Source organism: Engystomops pustulosus, chromosome 5 (assembly GCF_040894005.1).
Source record: "Engystomops pustulosus chromosome 5, aEngPut4.maternal, whole genome shotgun sequence".
Taxonomy (NCBI): domain Eukaryota; kingdom Metazoa; phylum Chordata; class Amphibia; order Anura; family Leptodactylidae; genus Engystomops; species Engystomops pustulosus.
In genome coordinates this window covers 212,040,423-212,055,050 of record NC_092415.1, presented here as the reverse complement: position 1 = coordinate 212,055,050, position 14,628 = coordinate 212,040,423, and positions in this window count along the sequence as shown.

The following is a 14,628-nucleotide window of genomic DNA, read 5'->3' as shown; positions in this document are numbered from 1 at the left end:
TCCTAATCTCCTGATATATATCACATGTAATCTCCAGTCCTCCCCCTGTCCTCTCCATACATCTCTCCTAATCTCCTGATATATATCACATGTAATCTCCAGTCCTCCCCCTGTCCTCTCCATACATCTCTCCTAATCTCCTGATATATATCACATGTAATCCCCAGTCCTCCCCCTGTCCTCTCCATACATCTCTCCTAATCTCCTGATATATATCACATGTAATCTCCAGTCCTCCCCCTGTCCTCTCCATACATCTCTCCTAATCTCCTGATATATATCACATGTAATCTCCAGTCCTCACCCTGTCCTCTCCATACATCTCTCCTAATCTCCTGATATATATCACATGTAATCTCCAGTCCTCCCCCTGTCCTCTCCATACATCTCTCCTAATCTCCTAATCCCTCCTCACATGTAATCTCCAGTCCTCCCCCTGTCCCCTCCATACATCTCTCCTAATCTCCTGATATATATCACATGTAATCTCCAGTCCTCCCCCTGTCCCCTCCATACATCTCTCCTAATCTCCTGATATATATCACATGTAATCTCCAGTCCTCCCCCTGTCCTCTCCATACATCTCTCCTAATCTCCTGATATATATCACATGTAATCTCCAGTCCTCCCCCTGTCCTCTCCATACATCTCTCCTAATCTCCTGATATATATCACATGTAATCTCCAGTCCTCCCCCTGTCCTCTCCATACATCTCTCCTAATCTCCTGATATATATCACATGTAATCTCCAGTCCTCCCCCTGTCCTCTCCATACATCTCTCCTAATCTCCTGATATATATCACATGTAATCTCCAGTCCTCCCCCTGTCCTCTCCATACATCTCTCCTAATCTCCTGATATATATCACATGTAATCTCCAGTCCTCTCCCTGTCCTCTCCATACATCTCTCCTAATCTCCTGATATATATCACATGTAATCTCCAGTCCTCCCCCTGTCCTCTCCATACATCTCTCCTAATCTCCTGATATATATCACATGTAATCTCCAGTCCTCCCCCTGTCCTCTCCATACATCTCTCCTAATCTCCTGATATATATCACATGTAATCTCCAGTCCTCTCCCTGTCCTCTCCATACATCTCTCCTAATCTCCTGATATATATCACATGTAATCTCCAGTCCTCCCCCTGTCCTCTCCATACATCTCTCCTAATCTCCTGATATATATCACATGTAATCTCCAGTCCTCCCCCTGTCCTCTCCATACATCTCTCCTAATCTCCTGATATATATCACATGTAATCTCCAGTCCTCCCCCTGTCCTCTCCATACATCTCTCCTAATCTCCTGATATATATCACATGTAATCTCCAGTCCTCCCCCTGTCCTCTCCATACATCTCTCCTAATCCCCTGATATATATCACATGTAATCTCCAGTCCTCACCCTGTCCTCTCCATACATCTCTCCTAATCTCCTGATATATATCACATGTAATCTCCAGACCACACCCTGTCCTCTCCATACATCTCTCCTAATCTCCTGATATATATCACATGTAATCTCCAGTCCTCCCCCTGTCCTCTCCATACATCTCTCCTAATCTCCTGATATATATCACATGTAATCTCCAGTCCTCTCCCTGTCCTCTCCATACATCTCTCCTAATCTCCTGATATATATCACATGTAATCTCCAGTCCTCCCCCTGTCCCCTCCATACATCTCTCCTAATCTCCTGATATATATCACATGTAATCTCCAGTCCACACCCTGTAATCTCCATACATCTCTCCTAATCTCCTGATATATATCACATGTAATCTCCAGTCCTCACCCTGTCCTCTCCATACATCTCTCCTAATCTCCTGATATATATCACATGTAATCTCCAGTCCTCCCCCTGTCCTCTCCATACATCTCTCCTAATCTCCTGATATATATCACATGTAATCTCCAGTCCTCCCCCTGTCCTCTCCATACATCTCTCCTAATCTCCTGATATATATCACATGTAATCTCCAGTCCTCACCCTGTCCTCTCCATACATCTCTCCTAATCTCCTGATATATATCACATGTAATCTCCAGTCCTCCCCCTGTCCTCTCCATACATCTCTCCTAATCTCCTGATATATATCACATGTAATCTCCAGTCCTCACCCTGTCCTCTCCATACATCTCTCCTAATCTCCTGATATATATCACATGTAATCTCCAGTCCTCCCCCTGTCCCCTCCATACATCTCTCCTAATCTCCTGATATATATCACATGTAATCTCCAGTCCTCCCCCTGTCCTCTCCATACATCTCTCCTAATCTCCTGATATATATCACATGTAATCTCCAGTCCTCTCCCTGTCCTCTCCATACATCTCTCCTAATCTCCTGATATATATCACATGTAATCTCCAGTCCTCTCCCTGTCCTCTCCATACATCTCTCCTAATCTCCTGATATATATCACATGTAATCTCCAGTCCTCCCCCTGTCGCCTCCTGTAATTTTCATACCTTGATGCCTCCATTATTGCTGTGTGCAGACTCTCTGTGCTCCACAGACATGTGATCAAAGATCCTACACTGGTAAATAGGAGGGACCTGCAGACCCATCCTGCTCCCTCCCCTGCTCTGTGTGAGTGAGATGGACGGAGAGAACATAGACACACTGGAGGCCAGGACAGACGGACTGAAGGAGAGACAGGAAGTTGTGTGGTGATGCAGGTACATGCAGAGACCTGTCTAATAAGTGGCCAAACCCTTTAAGATCAGGTGATGACGGTCAGTTGTCCAGCTCTAAGGACATAATTAAGGGTCTTACAGTCCTGCACAGGGTGTACTGCAGCCCCTATGACATCGCCCTCTCCCCTGAGCCTGGTGCCTTCAGGACCACTACAAGTGGCCACTAGAAGCCTCCAGCAATGTCAGACATCTCAGGTATGTGAAGAGCAACTCAAGATGTTCCCAGATACATAGGACTGAAGAGTAGAACATAGTATTATAGGTTTTGTTATGTACAATCTATATACACTCACCGGCCGCTTTATTAGGTACACCTGTCCAACTGCTCGTTAACACCTAATTTCTAATCAGCCAATCACATGGCGGCAGTGCATTTAGGCATGTAGACATGGTCAGGACAATCTCCTGCAGTTCTCCCGAGCATCAGTATGGGGAAGAAAGGTGATTTGTGGCCTGTGAATGTGGCATGGTTGTTGGTGCCAGAAGGGCTGCTCTGAGTATTTCAGAAACTGCTGATCTACTGGGATTTTCACGCACAATCATCTCTAGGGTTTACAGAGAATGGTCCGAAAAAGATAAAACATCCAGTGAGCGGCAGTTCTGTGGGCGGAAATGCCTCGTTGATGCCAGAGGTCAGAGGAGAATGGGCAGACTGGTTCGAGCTGATAGAAAGGCAACAGTGACTCAAATCGCCACCCGTTACAACCAAGGTAGGCAGAAGAGCATCTCTGAACGCACAGTACGTCCAACTCTGAGGCAGATGGGCTACAGCAGCAGAAGACCACACCGGGTGCCACTCCTTTCAGCTAAGAACAGGAAACTGAGGCTACAATTTGCACAAGCTCATCGAAATTGGACAGTAGAAGATTGGAAAAACGTTGCCTGGTCTGATGAGTCTCGATTTCTGCTGCGACATTCGGATGGTAGGGTCAGAATTTGGTACAACAACATGAAAGCATGGATCCATCCTGCCTTGTATCAGCGGCTCAGGCTGGTGGTGGTGTCATGGATCCATCCTGCCTTGTATCAGCGGCTCAGGCTGGTGGTGGTGGTGTCATGGATCCATCCTGCCTTGTATCAGCGGCTCAGGCTGGTGGTGGTGGTGTCATGGATCCATCCTGCCTTGTATCAGCGGCTCTGGCTGGTGGTGGTGGTGTCATGGATCCATCCTGCCTTGTATCAGCGGCTCAGGCTGGTGGTGGTGGTGTCATGGATCCATCCTGCCTTGTATCAGCGGCTCAGGCTGGTGGTGGTGGTGTCATGGATCCATCCTGCCTTGTATCAGCGGCTCAGGCTGGTGGTGGTGGTGTCATGGATCCATCCTGCCTTGTATCAGCGGCTCAGGCTGGTGGTGGTGGTGTCATGGATCCATCCTGCCTTGTATCAGCGGGTCAGGCTGGTGGTGGTGGTGTCATGGATCCATCCTGCCTTGTATCAGCGGCTCAGGCTGGTGGTGGTGGTGTCATGGATCCATCCTGCCTTGTATCAGCGGGTCAGGCTGGTGGTGGTGGTGTCATGGATCCATCCTGCCTTGTATCAGCGGCTCAGGCTGGTGGTGGTGGTGTCATGGATCCATCCTGCCTTGTATCAGCGGGTCAGGCTGGTGGTGGTGGTGTCATGGATCCATCCTGCCTTGTATCAGCGGGTCAGGCTGGTGGTGGTGGTGTCATGGATCCATCCTGCCTTGTATCAGCGGCTCAGGCTGGTGGTGGTGGTGTCATGGATCCATCCTGCCTTGTATCAGCGGGTCAGGCTGGTGGTGCTGGTGTCATGGATCCATCCTGCCTTGTATCAGCGGGTCAGGCTGGTGGTGCTGGTGTCATGGATCCATCCTGCCTTGTATCAGCGGGTCAGGCTGGTGGTGGTGGTGTCATGGATCCATCCTGCCTTGTATCAGCGGCTCAGGCTGGTGGTGGTGGTGTCATGGATCCATCCTGCCTTGTATCAGTGGCTCAGGCTGGTGGTGGTGGTGTCATGGATCCATCCTGCCTTGTATCAGCGGCTCAGGCTGGTGGTGGTGTCATGGATCCATCCTGCCTTGTATCAGCGGCTCAGGCTGGTGGTGCTGGTGTCATGGATCCATCCTGCCTTGTATCAGCGGCTCAGGCTGGTGGTGGTGGTGTCATGGATCCATCCTGCCTTGTATCAGCGGCTCAGGCTGGTGGTGGTGGTGTCATGGATCCATCCTGCCTTGTATCAGCGGCTCAGGCTGGTGGTGGTGTCATGGATCCATCCTGCCTTGTATCAGCGGCTCAGGCTGGTGGTGCTGGTGTCATGGATCCATCCTGCCTTGTATCAGCGGCTCAGGCTGGTGGTGGTGGTGTCATGGATCCATCCTGCCTTGTATCAGCGGGTCAGGCTGGTGGTGGGGGTGTCATGGATCCATCCTGCCTTGTATCAGCGGGTCAGGCTGGTGGTGCTGGTGTCATGGATCCATCCTGCCTTGTATCAGCGGGTCAGGCTGGTGGTGGTGGTGTCATGGATCCATCCTGCCTTGTATCAGCGGCTCAGGCTGGTGGTGGTGGTGTCATGGATCCATCCTGCCTTGTATCAGCGGCTCAGGCTGGTGGTGGTGGTGTCATGGATCCATCCTGCCTTGTATCAGCGGCTCAGGCTGGTGGTGGTGGTGTCATGGATCCATCCTGCCTTGTATCAGCGGGTCAGGCTGGTGGTGGTGTCATGGATCCATCCTGCCTTGTATCAGCGGCTCAGGCTGGTGGTGGTGGTGTCATGGATCCATCCTGCCTTGTATCAGCGGGTCAGGCTGGTGGTGCTGGTGTCATGGATCCATCCTGCCTTGTATCAGCGGCTCAGGCTGGTGGTGGTGGTGTCATGGATCCATCCTGCCCTGTATCAGTGGGTCAGGCTGCTGGTGGTGGTGTCATGGATCCATCCTGCCTTGTATCAGCGGGTCAGGCTGGTGGTGCTGGTGTCATGGATCCATCCTGCCTTGTATCAGCGGGTCAGGCTGGTGGTGGTGGTGTCATGGATCCATCCTGCCTTGTATCAGCGGCTCAGGCTGGTGGTGGTGGTGTCATGGATCCATCTTGCCTTGTATCAGCGGGTCAGGCTGGTGGTGGTGGTGTCATGGATCCATCCTGCCTTGTATCAGCGGGTCAGGCTGGTGGTGCTGGTGTCATGGATCCATCCTGCCTTGTATCAGCGGGTCAGGCTGGTGGTGCTGGTGTCATGGATCCATCCTGCCTTGTATCAGCGGGTCAGGCTGGTGGTGGTGGTGTCATGGATCCATCCTGCCTTGTATCAGCGGGTCAGGCTGGTGGTGGTGGTGTCATGGATCCATCCTGCCTTGTATCAGCGGCTCAGGCTGGTGGTGCTGGTGTCATGGTGTTGTTGCTGCCCATGTCCATCCCTTTATGAGCACAATGTCCCCTGTAACATCTGATGGCTACTTTCAGCAGGATAATGCGCCATGTCATAAAGCTGGAATCATCTCAGACTGGTTTCTTGAACATGACAAGGAGGTCACTGGACTCAAATGGCCTACACAGTCACCAGATCCCAATCCAATAGAGCATGTTTGGGATGTGGTGGAACGGGAGATTGGCATCATGGATGTGCAGCCGACAAATCTGCGGCAACTGTGTGATGCCATCATGTCAATATGGAGCAAAATCTCTGAGGAATGCTTCCAGCACCTTGTTGTATCTATGCCACGAAGAATTGAGGCAGTTCTGAAGGCAAAAGGGGGTCCAACCCGTTACTAGCATGGTGGACCTAATAAAGTGGCCTGTGAGTGTAGATCCTGACAATAAGCTCCTCTCATTATCTCCATGTAATACCAGTAATACCATAGTCTAGTGGATGGGGGCGCTGTATCTCTATATACCAGTGCATGGAGCAGGTGTCACAGTGTAACTCTATGGAGGCTCTAGTGATATAACATCCCCCAGTGTAACCAGTAATACCATAGTCTAGTGGATGGGGGCGCTGTACCTCTATATACCAGTGCATGGAGCAGGTGTCACAGTGTAACTCTATGGAGGCTCTAGTGATATAACATCCCCCAGTGTAACCAGTAATACCATAGTCTAGTGGATGGGGGCGCTGTACCTCTATATACCAGTGCATGGAGCAGGTGTCACAGTGTAACTCTATGGAGGCTCTAGTGATTATAACATCCCCCAGTGTAACCAGTAATACCATAGTCTAGTGGATGGGGGCGCTGTACCTCTATATACCAGTGCATGGAGCCTGTGTCACAGTGTAACTCTATGGAGGCTCTAGTGATATAACATCCTCCAGTGTAACCAGTAATACCATAGTCTAGTGGATGGGGGCGCTGTATCTCTATATACCAGTGCATGGAGCAGGTGTCACAGTGTAACTCTATGGAGGCTCTAGTGATTATAACATCCCCCAGTGTAACCAGTAATACCATAGTCTAGTGGATGGGGGCGCTGTACCTCTATATACCAGTGCATGGAGCCTGTGTCACAGTGTAACTCTATGGAGGCTCTAGTGATATAACATCCCCCAGTGTAACCAGTAATACCATAGTCTAGTGGATGGGGGCGCTGTATCTCTATATACCAGTACATGGAGCAGGTGTCACAGTGTAACTCTATGGAGGCTGTAGTGATATAACATCCCCCCCAGTGTAACCAGTAATACCATAGTCTAGTGGATGGGGGCGCTGTATCTCTATATACCAGTGCATGGAGCAGGTGTCACAGTGTAACTCTATGGAGGCTCTAGTGATATAACATCCCCCAGTGTAACCAGTAATACCATAGTCTAGTGGATGGGGGCGCTGTATCTCTATATACCAGTGCATGGAGCCTGTGTCACAGTGTAACTCTATGGAGGCTCTAGTGATATAACATCCCCCAGTGTAACCAGTAATACCATAGTCTAGTGGAAGGGGGCGCTGTATCTCTATATACCAGTGCATGGAGCGTGTGTCACAGTGTAACTCTATGGAGGCTCTAGTGATGTAACATCCTCCAGTGTAACCAGTAATACCATAGTCTAGTGGATGGGGGCGCTGTACCTCTATATACCAGTGCATGGAGCAGGTGTCACAGTGTAACTCTATGGAGGCTCTAGTGATATAACATCCCCCAGTGGAACCAGTAATACCATAGTCTAGTGGATGGGGGCGCTGTATCTCTATATACCAGTGCATGGAGCAGGTGTCACAGTGTAACTCTATGGAGGCTCTAGTGATATAACATCCCCCAGTGTAACCAGTAATACCATAGTCTAGTGGATGGGGGCGCTGTATCTCTATATACCAGTGCATGGAGCCTGTGTCACAGTGTAACTCTATGGAGGCTCTAGTGATATAACATCCCCCCAGTGTAACCAGTAATACCATAGTCTAGTGGATGGGGGCGCTGTATCTCTATATACCAGTGCATGGAGCAGGTGTCACAGTGTAACTCTATGGAGGCTCTAGTGATATAACATCCCCCCAGTGTAACCAGTAATACCATAGTCTAGTGGATGGGGGCGCTGTATCTCTATATACCAGTGCATGGAGCCTGTGTCACTGTGTAACTCTATGGAGGCTCTAGTGATATAACATCCCCCAGTGTAACCAGTAATACCATAGTCTAGTGGATGGGGGCGCTGTATCTCTATATACCAGTGCATGGAGCAGGTGTCACAGTGTAACTCTATGGAGGCTCTAGTGATATAACATCCCCCCAGTGTAACCAGTAATACCATAGTCTAGTGGATGGGGGCGCTGTATCTCTATATACCAGTGCATGGAGCCTGTGTCACAGTGTAACTCTATGGAGGCTCTAGTGATATAACATCCCCCCAGTGTAACCAGTAATACCATAGTCTAGTGGATGGGGGCGCTGTACCTCTATATACCAGTGCATGGAGCAGGTGTCACAGTGTAACTCTATGGAGGCTCTAGTGATATAACATCCCCCAGTGTAACCAGTAATACCATAATCTAGTGGATGGGGGCGCTGTATCTCTATATACCAGTGCATGGAGCCTGTGTCACAGTGTAACTCTATGGAGGCTCTAGTGATATAACATCCCCCAGTGTAACCAGTAATACCATAGTCTAGTGGATGGGGGCGCTGTACCTCTATATACCAGTGCATGGAGCGGGTGTCACAGTGTAACTCTATGGAGGCTCTAGTGATATAACATCCCCCAGTGTAACCAGTAATACCATAGTCTAGTGGATGGGGGCGCTGTATCTCTATATACCAGTGCATGGAGCAGGTGTCACAGTGTAACTCTATGGAGGCTCTAGTGATATAACATCCCCCCAGTGTAACCAGTAACACCATAGTCTAGTGGATGGGGGCGCTGTATCCCTATATACCAGTGCATGGAGCAGGTGTCACAGTGTAACTCTATGGAGGCTCTAGTGATATAACATCCCCCAGTGTAACCAGTAATACCATAGTCTAGTGGATGGGGGCGCTGTATCTCTATATACCAGTGCATGGAGCAGGTGTCACAGTGTAACTCTATGGGGGCTCTAGTGATATAACATCCCCCCAGTGTAACCTGTAATACCATAGTCTAGTGGATGGGGGCGCTGTACCTCTATATACCAGTGCATGGAGCCTGTGTCACAGTGTAACTCTATGGGGGCTCTAGTGATATAACATCCCCCCAGTGTAACCAGTAATACCATAGTCTAGTGGATGGGGGCGCTGTATCTCTATATACCAGTGCATGGAGCCTGTGTCACAGTGTAACTCTATGGAGGCTCTAGTGATATAACATCCCCCAGTGTAACCAGTAATACCATAGTCTAGTGGATGGGGGCGCTGTATCTCTATATACCAGTGCATGGAGCGTGTGTCACAGTGTGAATCTATGGAGGCTCTAGTGATATAACATCCCCCAGTGTAACCAGTAATACCATAGTCTAGTGGATGGGGGCGCTGTATCTCTATATACCAGTGCATGGAGCGTGTGTCACAGTGTGAATCTATGGAGGCTCTAGTGATATAACATCCCCCAGTGTAACCAGTAATACCATAGTCTAGAGGATGGGGGCGCTGTATCCCTATATACCAGTGCATGGAGCAGGTGTCACAGTGTAACTCTATGGAGGCTCTAGTGATATAACACCCCCCAGTGTAACCAGTAATACCATAGTCTAGTGGATGGGGGCGCTGTACCTCTATATACCAGTGCATGGAGCAGGTGTCACAGTGTAACTCTATGGAGGCTCTAGTGATATAACATCCCCCCAGTGTAACCAGTAATACCATAGTCTAGTGGATGGGGGCGCTGTACCTCTATATACCAGTGCATGGAGCTTGTGTCACAGTGTAACTCTATGGGGGCTCTAGTGATATAACATCCCCCCAGTGTAACCAGTAATACCATAGTCTAGTGGATGGGGGCGCTGTACCTCTATATACCAGTGCATGGAGCAGGTGTCACAGTGTAACTCTATGGAGGCTCTAGTGATATAACATCCCCCCAGTGTAACCAGTAATACCATAGTCTAGTGGATGGGGGCGCTGTACCTCTATATACCAGTGCATGGAGCAGGTGTCACAGTGTAACTCTATGGAGGCTCTAGTGATATAACACCCCCCCAGTGTAACCAGTAATACCATAGTCTAGTGGATGGGGGCGCTGTATCCCTATATACCAGTGCATGGAGCAGGTGTCACAGTGTAACTCTATGGAGGCTCTAGTGATATAACATCCCCCCAGTGTAACCAGTAATACCATAGTCTAGTGGATGGGGGCGCTGTACCTCTATATACCAGTGCATGGAGCTTGTGTCACAGTGTAACTCTATGGAGGCTCTAGTGATATAACACCCCCCAGTGTAACCAGTAATACCATAGTCTAGTGGATGGGGGCGCTGTATCTCTATATACCAGTGCATGGAGGGTGTCACAGTGTTGCAGTGAAGCCCTTGGATACATAAAATTCTCCCATAGACAACCACTAAACCATAGTCGAAGGGTAGACGCTCAGAATCTCTATGGCAGGTGGAGCTTGTGGGTTCAAGGGCAAAAAAAAATTGTTTAATTAAATTAAATAGAAACCTTGTGTCCGGGGAAGCCCTGGAAGATGTGGAGACCATATATGGACAGATGGTGATGTCTCCCTGATGATGTGGTCCCGGCTCTGACGCTAACCTGACACTTCTATGCAAAGAATGCCCTGCCCGAAGTCTGCTCTGCACACATATACAAGGAGGCTCATTTACTAAGGGTCCTGCGGCCGCAATTCCACCGGATTTCTAGCGCAATTCCATCAGATTTTGGCGCATCGGCGCCGGCTTTCACGCGACACAAATGGGATGGGCATGGCCGTTGGACAACCTGACAGATTCGGAAAAAATGCGGAATTTAAAATATATTTTGTGTCGCAAGATAAAGCACTTACATGCACCAGGAAGAAGGTGAAGTCCAGCGGACCTCGGCGCAGCAGCGACACCTGCTGGATATCGGGTGCACGGACCTTAGTTTATCGTCGGAAGACCCGAATCCTCGTCGGAAAACGCATCACGGGATCGCGACTGGACCTGGTAAGTAAATTTGCCTCATGGAGTCTTTGGAAGTCATTCAGTACTGCAAGTAACAGAAACCTGGTTGCAACAATCTGGTTTTGGAGTCTAAGGGCTCATTCACATGGCAGTCTGCTTGGACGTACATGCGGCCATATGTACCTCTCCATAGACGGCAATAGCAGCGCGGCGGAGATATGGTGCCACACATGTGTGGCACCGATCTGGGCCGCACACCGCAAAAAGATAGAGCATGCTCTATCTTTTGGCGTGTGTGCGGCCGTGCGCCGCTATTCTCTATGGAGGGAGGAGGGGGCACCTCCTCCTCTCCAGCACACAGCGGTTTGCCCGCACGGCGGGCATACCGTGTGTGAATGGACCCTTAGTGTTGTAACTTACTTGGGTTAATGCAGGCAGGAATCGTAGTCGGTGAAGCCAGAGGTCAGTGCACAGGAGAGGCTCAGCAGTACAGAGGAGCCCGAGGTAGTTGCACAGTAGGCGATCGCAGGAGAGTAGACTACACACGCTAGATTACAGGCTAGGAGCACAAAAATCTTGCAAGGAAGTGTAATCAAGGCTGGGTTTAAATAGGAAGTTCAATCAAGGAAGGGGCGGAGCAAAGCCAGGGAAAAAGGAACTAGGAACTGGAAAATCAAAAACTAGGCCGAGGATCAGCACTGGAGCTGTCCAGAGAGCTGCATGGCTCAGTTGGTAGAGCTGCAGCTTGGGACAGCGGAGTCCACTGGTTCAAGTCCTGAGAGTAGTCTTTCAGGATGGCCTCTGGAGATCCTTGGGGTGGCTTTTCTGGATGTCTCTGATAAAAGGCTTTTGTTAGCCTAAATGCATGAACATTATTTTCAGGCTCCCAAGAATTTTCTTCTGGTCCGTACCCTTCCATTGCACTTGATACTGCAACCGACCTCTTGAGATTTTAGAATCCAGGATTTTATCCACAACAAATTCCCTTGGACCTTTACTGGTGCAGGAGGGGGCTGATTTCTTCCTGGAAATGGGTTTTCATTGAATGGTTTAAATTTTGAGAAGTGACCGCGCGCGCACCCTAGCATTCGGGGCCGCGAGCGCAAGGCGGAAGGGAGCGAGCCGCACTGGCGGGGGCAGAGAAGCACGGGTGAGCCTGCGACCCACGATATGGGTCGCGGGACCACCCGTGACAGTCCCAGAGTTTGGTGTCCTTTCAGTTTGGCCGTTTGACTGAGGATGAAAAGCAGAAGATAAATTAACTTTGATTCCTAAGACTGTACAGAAATTGTTCCAAAATCTTGATGTGAATTGCACACCTCTATCTGAGATGACATTGTCTGGTGCACCGTGCAGCCTAAAAATCTCCTTTATCATTATTTCTGCGGTTTGTTTGGCAGTAGGGATTCGTTTGGTTGGTATAAAATGGGCCATAACGACAAGGATGTGTCATTTCTGTAGAAGGAGGAAGATCCATAATAAAACCCATGGAATTTGATCCCCAAGGCCTGGATGGAACGTGGACCGAGAGGGGGAGATGGTGGAGTCTTGTTTCGTGCACATGTTATACAGGATGAAACATATTTCTTAACATCATTTTTACAATTCGGCCACCAAAAAGAACAAAGCAAAAGTCCATAAGTTTTCATGACCCCTAGATGCCCTGTAAGTTTTGAATCATGGATCAGCTTTAGGACTTCACGTCGAGCAGATTCAGGGGTACATGGTCTGTGGTCCTGCTTCAAAGGAAAGATTCCCATCCTGAGAAGGGTGATTGAGAGATGAGTCATTCTGATGTCCATCTTTGATCTTTGTTAAAAGTTCTCTGGAGTCAAGAATTATATTGGAAGGTAAGATGGTTGACTCTGTCTTAGACCCCTCCTTAGGTTCATCAAGAATCCTGGATAAGGCATCAGCCATTCCTTGATCCTGGTCGATAAGAAATAATGAAATTAAATCTAGAGAAAGTAAGCCCCCCCCCCAACCCCTGCTTGTCCTGCAGATAATCTCCTGCCCGCATGGATAGACTCTACACTCCAGTTAGGACAGTTTCAGGAGGATTTGCACCTTCCAAAAGATGTCTCCATTCAGAGAAGGCAATATTACTGGCCACCAGCTCTCTATTTCTGATGTCGTAGTTCCTTTCTGCAGATGTCATGACCTGGGAATGTAAGGCACATGGATGAAGTTGCATCTTGTCACCAACTCGTTGAGACCGAACATCTCCAACAGTCTGAGGCATCGACCTCCACAACAAACAGTAATTCAGAATTTGGATGAAGCAGTTTGGGTGCAGAAGTAAAGAGTCTTTCATTTATCAGAAGCCCCTGTGCCTCGGAGGAAGTGATTGGAAAAATGACTTTAGAAAAGTCAACAAACGGCTGAGGCCAATCCACAAGATTCCCCGGATCCATACACGGTCCTTCTGGAGATACGAGATGTCCCAGGTTTGTTCAAATTCACATTTTTCTAACTTATTATAAAGATGATTCTCCTGTAAACGTTCCAGGACTAACAACATGTCTGCGGTGTTCCTCCAAGGTGTCTGAAAATATTAGAATGTCATCAAGGTATATCACAACAAAGTGATCCAAGAAGTCTCCAAACACATTGGGGCACATTAACTTACCCGGTCCAGTCGCAATCCCACGGTGCACTGTGCCACGAGAATTCAGGTCAGCCGCGAATCACTAAGGCTGTGCGCACAAGTTCCTGCATCCGTCGCTTCTGCCTCTTCCCGGTGCATGTAAGTGCTGATCTTGCAACACAATTCCGTTTTTAAATTCCGCAGTTTGTCCGAATCCGTTGGGTTGTCCGACGGCACACCCCCCGATTTCTGTCGCGTGCAAGCCGGAGGCGATGCACCACAATCCGATCGCATGCGCCAAAAACCTGGGGCAATTCACCGCACAATGGAAATATTTGGGAAACCCAACGGAATTTCGGTCCCGCAGACCCTTAGTAAATGAGCCCCATTGTTTATAATGCTGGGAGGTGCAAGGGCATTACATAAGCCGAATCACATGACCCGGTATTCATAATCTCCAGATCTAGTTCTAGAGGCCCCTGGATGAACACCTATGGATTGTCTGACCCTCCCCCTCATCTCCCTTATGCTGATCAGCCTCCTCCTCATCATCTCCCTTATGCTGATCAGCCTCCTCCTCATCTCCCTTATGCCGATCAGCCTCCTCCTCCTCATCTCCCTTATGCCGATCAGCCTCCTCCTCCTCATCTCCCTTATGCCGATCAGCCTCCTCCTCATCATCTCCCTTATGCCGATCAGCCTCCTCCTCCTCATCTCCCTTATGCCGATCAGCCTCCTCCTTATCTCCCTTATGCCGATCAGCCTCCTCCTCATCATCTCCCTTATGCCGATCAGCCTCCTCCTCATCATCTCTCTTATGCCGATCAGCCTCCTCCTCATCATCTCCCTTATGCCGATCAGCCTCCTCCTCCTCATCTCCCT